Source organism: Ovis aries, chromosome 1 (genome assembly GCF_016772045.2).
Source record: "Ovis aries strain OAR_USU_Benz2616 breed Rambouillet chromosome 1, ARS-UI_Ramb_v3.0, whole genome shotgun sequence".
Lineage (NCBI taxonomy): Eukaryota > Metazoa > Chordata > Mammalia > Artiodactyla > Bovidae > Ovis > Ovis aries.
Genome location: NC_056054.1, coordinates 166,569,758 through 166,578,887, shown reverse-complemented (window position 1 = coordinate 166,578,887; position 9,130 = coordinate 166,569,758). Strand labels below are relative to the sequence as shown.

Below are 9,130 nucleotides of genomic sequence, written 5' to 3'. Positions count from 1 at the left end.
CCCTGGAGGAGGAAATGGCTTCCTACTTCAGTGTTCTTTCCTGGGAAATTCCATGGACAGAGGAGCCTGGAGGGCTATAGTCCATGGGGTCACAAAGTGTGTACCACTAGGATGGATGGTTCTAATAAAAAAAGACAGACGATAGTGTTGGTGCTTATGAGATTGTAAAATGGTGCAGCCATTAGGAAGTCAGACTGGCAGTTCCTTGAGTGGTTAAACATGGAGCCCCTATCAGTTCAGTTCAGTCGCTCAGTCGTGTCCAACTCTTTGCGACCCCATGAATCACAGCACGCCAGGCCTCCTTGTCCATCACCAACTCCCGGAGTTCACTCAGAGTCGCGTCCATTGAGTCAGTGATGCCATCCAGCCATCTCATCCTTGATAGTCCCCTTCTCCTCCTGCCCCCAATCCCTCCCAGCATCAAAGTCTTCTCCAATGAGTCAACTCTTCTCATGAGGTGGCCAGAGTACTGGAGTTTCAGCTTTAGCATCAGTCCTTCCAAAGAAATCCCAGGGTTGATCTCCTTCAGAATGGACTGGTTGGATCTCCTTGCAGTCCAAGGGACTCCCAAGAGTCTTCTCCAACACCATAGTTCAAAAGCATCAATTCTTTGGCACTCAGCTTTCTTCACAGTCCAACTCTCACATCCATACATGACCACAGGAGAAACCATAGCCTTGACTAGACAGACCTTAGTCGGCAAAGTAATGCCTCTGCTTTTGAATATGCTATGTAGGTTGCTCATAACTTTTCTTCCAAGGAGTAAGCGTCTTTTAATTTCATGGCTGCAGTCACCATCTGCAGTGATTTTGGAGCCCCCCAAAATAAAGTCTGACACTGTTTCCACTGTTTCCCTATCTATTTCCCATGGAGTGATGGGACCAGATGCCACGATCTTCGTTTTCTGAATGTTGAGCTTTAGGCCAACTTTTTCACTCTCCTCTTTCACTTTCATCAAGAGGCTTTTTAGCTCCTCTTCACTTTCTGCCATAAGGCTGGTGTCATCTGCATATCTGAGGTTATTGATATTTCTCCTGGCAATCTTGATTCCAGCTTCTGTTTCTTCCAGCCCAGCATTTCTCATGATATGCTCTGCATATAAGTTAAGTAAGCAGGGTGACAATAGACAGCCTTGACGTACTCCTTTTCCTATTTGGAACCAGTTTGTTGTTCCATGTCCAGTTCTAATGGCTGCTTCCTGACCTGCATACAGATTTCTCAAGAGGCAGGTTAGGTGGTCTGGTATTCCCATCTCTTTCAGGATTTTCCACAGTTTATTGTGATCCACACAGTCAAAGGCTTTAGCATAGTCAATAAAGCAGAAATAGATGTGTTTTTGGAACTCTCTTGCTTTTTCCATGATCCAGCAGATGTTGGCAATTTGATCTCTGGTTCCTCTGCCTTTTCTAAAACCAGCTTGAACATCAGGAAGTTCACAGTTCACGTACTGCTGAAGCCTGGCTTGGAGAATTTTAAGCATTACTTTACTAGTGTGTGAGATGAGTGCAATTGTGTGGTAGCTTGAGCATTCTTTGGCATTGCCTTTCTTTGGGATTGGAATGAAAACTGACCTTTTCCCGTCCTGTGGCCACTGCTGAGTTTTCCAAATTTGCTGGCATATTGAGTGCAGCACTTTCACAGCATCATCTTTCAGGATTTGAAATAGCTCAACTGGAATTCCATCACCTCCACTAGCTTTGTTCATAGTGATGCTTTCTAAGGCCCACTTGACTTCACATTCCAGGATGTCTGGCTCTAGATGAGTGATCACACCATCATGATTATCCGGGTCGTGAAGATCCTTTTTGTACAGTTCTTCTGTGTATTCTTGCCATCTCTTCTTAATATCTTCTGCTTCTGTTAGGTCCATACCATTTCTGTCCTTTATTGAGCCCATCTTTGCATGAAATGTTCCCTTGGTATCTAATTTTCTTGAAGAGATCTCTAGTCTTTCCCATTCTGTTCTTTTCCTCTATTTCTTTGCATTGATTGCGGAAGAAGGCTTTCTTATCTCTTCTTGCTATTCTTTGGAACTCTGCATTCATATGCATATATCTTTCGTTTTCTCCTTGGCTTTTTGCCTCTCTTCTTTTCACAGCTATTTGTAAGGCTTCCCCAGACAGCCATTTTGCTTGTTTGTATTTCTTTTCCATGGGGATGGTCTTGATCCCTGTCTCCTGTACAATGTCACAAACCTCATTCCATAGTTCATCAGGCACTCTATCTATCAGATCTAGGCCCTTAAATCTATTTCTCACTTCCACTGTATAATCATAAGGGATTTGATTGAGGTCATACCTGAATGGTCTAGTGGTTTTCCCTGTTTTCTTCAATTTAAGACTGAATTTGGTAGTAAGGAGTTCATGATCTGAGCCACAGTCAGCTCCTGGTCTTGTTTTTGTTGACTGTATAGAACTTCTCCATCTTTTGCTGCAGAGAATATAATCAATCTGATTTCGGTGTTGACCATCTGGTGATGTCCATGTGTAGAGTCTTCTCTTGTGTTGTTGGAAGAGGGTGTTTGCTATGACCAGTGCATTTTCTTGGCAAAACTCTATTAGTCTTTGCCCTGCTTCATTCTGTATTCCACGTCCAAATTTGCCTGGAGTCCCTATATGAACTAGCAATTCCGGTCCTGGGTATATACCCAAGAGAATTGAAAAATGTGGCCACATAAAAATTGTATACAAAAGTTCATAATAGCATTATTCATAGTAGTCAAAAAGTGGAAATAACCCACATGTCTATCAACTAATGAGTGGATTGTAGAAATGTAGTATTCTGTATACAATGAAGTATTATTGGGTCATGCTATGGAATGAATATTTCTGTCTCCCCTGATCCACCACTGAAGCCATTACCCCCAATGTGATAATATGAAGAAGTGGAGAATTTGAGAGGTAATTAGGTTTACATGAACTCATGAGAGTAGAGCCTCCATAATAGGATTGGTATCCTTATAAGAACAGGAAAAGACACTAGATGGTCTTCTCTCTGCATTATGAGGATCCAGTGAACAGTCTGCAAGTCAGCGAGAGGGCCCTCACTAAAGACAAAATCTTCAAATCTGCCAACACCCTATTCTTGGACTTCACAGGCTTCATAGATATGAGAAACAAATGCTCTTTAAGTCACGTTGTCTATGATATTTTGTTATAGCTACGTAAAACAACTAAGGTCAAGAAAAGGGATGAAGTGCTGATATACACTGTTGTTGTTCAGTCATTAAGTTGTGTCCAATTCTTTGAGTCCGCATAGACTGCAGCATGCCAGGCTCCTCTGTCCTCCTTTCTCCTGGTGTTTGCTCAAGTTCATGTCCATTAAGTTGGTGATGCTATCTAACCATCTCATCCTCTGATGCGCCCTTCTCCTTTTGCTTTCAATCTTTTCCAACATCAGAGTCTATTCCAATGAGGTGGATCTTCTCATCAGGTGAGCAAAGTATTGGAACTTCGGCTTCAGCATTGAGCTTCTTGCTGTCCAAGTGACTCTCAAGTCTTCTCTAGCACCACAACTTGAAAGCATCAGTTCTTCACACTCAGCCTTCTTTATGGTCTAACTCATAATCTGTACATGACTACTCAAAAAATGATAGCTTTGACTATACGGACCTTTGTTAGCAAAGTGATGTCTCTGCTTTTTAGTATGCTGTCTAGGACTGTCATAGCTATCCTTCCAAGGAGCAGTGTTAGTTGCTCAGTTGTATCTGACTCTTTGCAACCCTGTGGAATGTAGCCTATCAGGCTCCTCTGTCCCTGGAATTCTCCAGGCAAGAACACTGGAGTGGCTTGCTGTTCCCTTCTCCAGAGGATCTTCCTGACCCAGGTATAGAACCTGGGTCTCCTGCATGTCAGGCAGACTCTTTACTGTCTGAGCCACCAGGGAAACCCAAGTGTCTTAATTTCATGGCTGCAGTTACCATGTGCAGCGATTTTGGAGTCTAAGAAAATAAAGTCTGTCACAGTTTCCATTTTTTCCCATCTATTTGCCATGAAATCATGGGACAGGATGCCATGACCTTAGTTTTTTGAATGCTGAATTTCAAGCCAGCTTTTTCACTCTCCTCTTTTACCCTAATCAAGAGGCTCTTTAGTTCCTCCTTGCTTTCTGCCATTAGGATGGTGTCATCTTCTTATGTGAGGTTATTGATATTTCTCCTGGCAATCTTGATTCCAGCTTGTGATTCATTCAGCTCAGCATTTCACATGATGCACCCTGAATATAAGTTAAATAACCAGGGTAACAATACAGCCTTGTACTCCGTTCCCAATTAACCAGTCAGTTGTTCCATGCCCAGTTCTAATTCAGTGTTGATTCTTGGCTTACATGTAAGTTTCTCAGGAGACTAATATGGTTGTCTGGTATTCTCATCTCTTTAAGAATTTTCCTGTTTGTTGTGATTTCACACAGTCAAAGGATTTAGCATAGTAAATGAAGCAGAACATTTTTCTGGAACGCCTTTGCTTACTGCATGATCCAGTCGGTGTTGGCAATTTGATCTCTGGTTTCTCTGAGTTTTCTAAACCCAGTTTGTACATCTGGAAATTCTTGGTTCACATATTGCTGAAGCCTGGCCTGAAGGATTTTGAGCATAACCTTGCTAGCAGGTACATGCTACAGATGGAAAAACCTTGAAAACATTTTGAAGCCAGACACAAAGCCCAACAGAAAACAAAACAAAACAAAAAACAAAAAAACAAAAAAAAAAAAACAAAAAAAGGAAAAGAGAGGAAGAAAAAAGAAAAAGAGAGCAAAGAGGGAACAAATCCATTAGAATCACCTCAAATCAGCTAATAGAGGTTTAATTGGCTTTGCCAGTCTGCTTCATTTCTGCCATAGGAGAGGGCTTAGAAAATTTGTCTGAGCAGAGAACTGTTTGCACATGCAGCAAACACTATGTGTCTGCCTCTCGTAGGTTGGGTCAGTGGCACCTGCTTAAGACATGAACCAGAAAAAAATTTCAGTAAACATAGGCTGAAACTGGTGTGGTAATACCTGAATGTTGGAGCATTGCTTTAAAAAAAAGATCCAACAGGCTGTCTTTATTAATTTTTTTTTCTTTTTGGCAAGAAGGAGTCCAAGGAATTAGACTTAATCAAATACACAGTTGGCTCTTGGACAATGTGAGGGTAGGGGTGTGGACCCTCTACTCAGTCAAAAACATAAGTTATAGTGAGCCCTTCATGGTTCTTTTGTATATATGCTTCCTCCATATATGTGATTACATATCTACAAATTCAATCAACTACAAAATGTGTAGAACTGTATTTACTGTTGAAAAAATCCATATATAAGTGGACCTGCACAGTTCAAACCCTTGTTGTTCAAGAGTCAACTGTACTAGCTTCTCAGCTATAAAAACACTTGCAGCAAAAACCAATTTTCTGTAAGTGTGGTTGGTAGCATTTCCTAATTATTGGAATTCCTTGTCCTGTGAATAAATAATAGCAAGTGTCATGAGGCCACTTGAATTTAAAAAAAAATTATTTCTTTTATTGTGGTAACATATAGCAAGAAATTTATATTTTAGCCATTTTACGTGTTCTAATCAGTGGCATTACATTCATTCACATTGTTGTGTATGAGGCTCCTTTTTGAAATGTATCATTTACTTGGTCATTTGTTCCTTCAAAATATAAAAGTGACACTCAGAAATCTCTGCACATCCAGTTGAGTGAGGTCAGTATTCTTACTAACTTAAGAGAACTCAGACATCAATAAGATAATGCTGAATTACCTCATCTACTACTTCTTAGGTAGGTAAAGTCCAGATTAGCAAATTCTGGATGAAAAAAAGATTTCAGGTTCCAAGGATCTGTCATAACCAACATCAATGGAAAATTCTTTCTTCGAGATTGCCTTGATTCCAGTATACTTTGGCCTCTCTGTGTCATACTTGTTAAATTCTTTTACTAAATCTGGGCAAATATAACTATACTCCTTTACTTCCATAGCTGTTTCCAGGGATTGCCCTAGAGGAATTCCTGCTTCTTGGCCTCTTAGCAATTGCTGAATGAAATACAGTACAGCTTACCTTGTGACTGGAATTTGCTTACTTCAGCTGCCAGTCACATGTCCTGTAGCCATAGAAAGGACAGGAGTGACTCCATCTTAATACCAGCCACTGTCAGTTTTCCTCCTTGTTTAGATGCTCAGGATGTTGTTAATGCAAGCATAGACTGCATGGCTCTATATGAGCCATGAAGTACTCAAACAGTATTTCAGTAGTATATTTTATTTTCAGGAGCATTAAGTGGAGGTTTAATCAGAAGAAAGTAATGACCTTCAAGTTGTACTTTAAGTATTGAGACAATATTTTGTCCATAAACCTTTCCATTAGGTAACACTCTTAAACTATACCATGGTGGACAGGCCACTTTATGAAGCATGTGGCTTTTTCTTTTACTTCACTTTTTTCATCTCTAATTTTGTTTATTTAGGCTCTTTTTTTTTTTCTTAGTAAGTCTGGCTGAAAGCTTATCAAAGTTGTTTATCATTTTCATAAAACCAGTTCTTCGTTTCATTGATCTTTTTTATTGTGTGTTTTTTGGGAGCTTTATCTTATTTATTTCTGCTCTGGACTATACTGTTTCCTTCCTTCTGTTAAGTTTGGGCCTTTTCTAAATCTGTCAGATGGAAAGTTAGGTTGTTTATTTTAGATTTTTCTTGTTTCTTGTGGCAGGCCTATATTGCTATTAACTTTCTTCTTAGAACTGCTTTTGCTATATCTTATAGATTTTGAAAAATTTTACTGCTGTTTTCATTCATCTCAAGGTATTTTTTGATTTCCTCTTTCATTTCTTTGTTGATTCATTTTATTAGTGACATGTTGTTTAATCTCTACATGTTTGTGTTTTTTTCCTTCCATTTTTCTTCCTGTAATTGATTTCTAGTTTCATACTGTTGTGGTTGGAAGTGATATTTAATATAACTTCCATTTATTAAACTTCCTGAGACTTGTTTTGTGTTCACCATGTTATCTATCCTGGAGAAAATTCCAAGTACACTTGAAAAAAGTGTGTATTCTGGGTTTTTGTTTGTTTGATGGCATGTTCTACATGCGTGCTCAGTTACTTTAGCCATGTCTGACTCCCTGTGACCCTACGGACTGTAGCCCTCCAGGCTCCTCTGTCCATGGGATTCTCCAGGCAAGAATACTAGAGTGGGTTGCCATGCTCTCCTCCTGGGGATCTTCCCAACCCAAGGATCAAAACCACATCTCTTACGTTTCCTGCACTGGCAGGCAGGTTCTTGACCACTAGCAACACTTGGGAAGCTTCAGGTATCTATTAAGTCTATGTGTTGTAATGTAGAATTTAAGGCCACTGCTTCCTTATTAATATTCTGTTTAGATGGCCTGTCCATTTGTCTAAGTGGTATATTCAAGTATCCTACTATTATTATATTACTATAAATTTCTTCCTTTATGTCTGGTAACATTGGCTTTACATATTTAGATGCTCTGATTATTAAAGGGGTTAGACCCGGTAGACAGAGTACCTAAAGAACTATGGACAGAAATTTGTAATATTGTATGGGAGGCAGTGACCAAAACTATCCTAAAGAAAAAGAAATGCAAGAAGGCAAAGTGGTTGTCTGAGGAGGCTTTACAAATAGCTGAAAAAATAAAGAGAAGCAAAAGATGTGGGAAGAAGGGAAAGATACACCCAACTGAATGCAGAGTTCCAGAAAAAAGCAAGGAGAGATGAGAAGGCCTTCTTAAATGAACAATGCAAAGAAATAGAGGAAAGCAATAAAATGGGAAAGACTAGAGATCTCTTTAAGAAAATTGGAGATATCAAGGGAAATTTTCATGTAAGGATGGGCACCATAAAAGACAGAAACCATAAGGACCTAACAGAAGCAGAAGAGATTACGAAGAGGTGGCAAGAATACACAGAAGAACTATACAAAAAGGGTCTTGATGACCTGGATAACCATGATGGTGTGGTCACTCATCTAGAGCCAGATATCCTAGAGTGTGAAATCAAGTGGGCCTTAGGAAGCATCACTGTGAACAAAGCTAGTGGAAGTGATGAAATTCCAGCTGAGCTATTTCAAATCCTAAAAGATGATGCTGTTAAAGTGCTGCCCTCAATATGCCAGCAAATTTGGAAAACTCAGCAGTGGCCACAGGACTGACAAAGGTCAGTTTCCATTCCAATCTCAAAGAAGGACAATGCCATAGAATGTTCAAACTGCTGTACAGTTGCATTCATTTCACATGCTAGCCAAGGTTATGTTCAAAATCCTTCAAGTTAGGCTTCAGTAGTACATGAACTGAGAACTTCTAGATACACAAACTGGGTTTAGAAAAGGCAGAGGAACCAGAGATCAAATGCCAACATTTTTTGGATCATGGAGAAAACAAAGGAGTTCCAGAAAAACATCTACTTCTATTTCACTGACTACGCTAAAGCCTCTGACTGTGTGGATCACAGCAAACTGTGGAAAATTCTGAAAGAGATGGGAATACCAGACCACCTGACCTGCCTCTTCAGAAACCTATATGGAGGTCAGGAAGCAATAGTTAGAACTGGACATGGAACAACAGACTGGTTCCAAATAGGAAAAGGAGTACATTAAGGCTGTCTATTGTCACCCTGCTTATTTAACTTATGTGCAGAGTATGTCATGTGAAATACTAGGCCGGTGAATCACAAGCTGGAATCAAGATTGCCAGAAGAAATATCAATAACCTCAGATATGCAGATGATACCACTCTAATGGTGGAAGGTGAAGAAGGACTAAGGATCTTCTTGATGAGGGTAAAAGAGGAGAGTGAAAAAGCTGGCTTAAAAACTCAACATTAAAAAACCTAAGATCATGGCATCTGATCCTGTCTCTCCATGGCAAATAGAAAGGGAAATAGATAGATTTTATTTTCCTTGGCTCCAAAATTACCAAGGACAGTGACTGTAGCCATGAAATTAAAAGACCCTTGCTCCTTGGCAGGAAAGCTGTGACAAACCTAGACAGTGATATCACTTTCCTGAGACATCAATTTGCTGACAAACATCCATATAGTCAAAGCTATGGTTTTTCCAGTAGTTGTGTACAGATGTGAGAGTTGAACCATAAAGAAGACTGAGGGTCTGAGAATTATACTTTTGAATGTGGTGCTGGAGAA

At 39.8% G+C, this 9,130-nt stretch overlaps 1 pseudogene; it reads right to left on the bottom strand.

The window, feature by feature from the left end:
• Nucleotides 1-5,707: 5,707 nt before the first annotated feature.
• Nucleotides 5,708-7,083, bottom strand: LOC101109067 (actin-related protein 3-like; annotated as a pseudogene).
• Nucleotides 7,084-9,130: the final 2,047 nt, after the last annotated feature.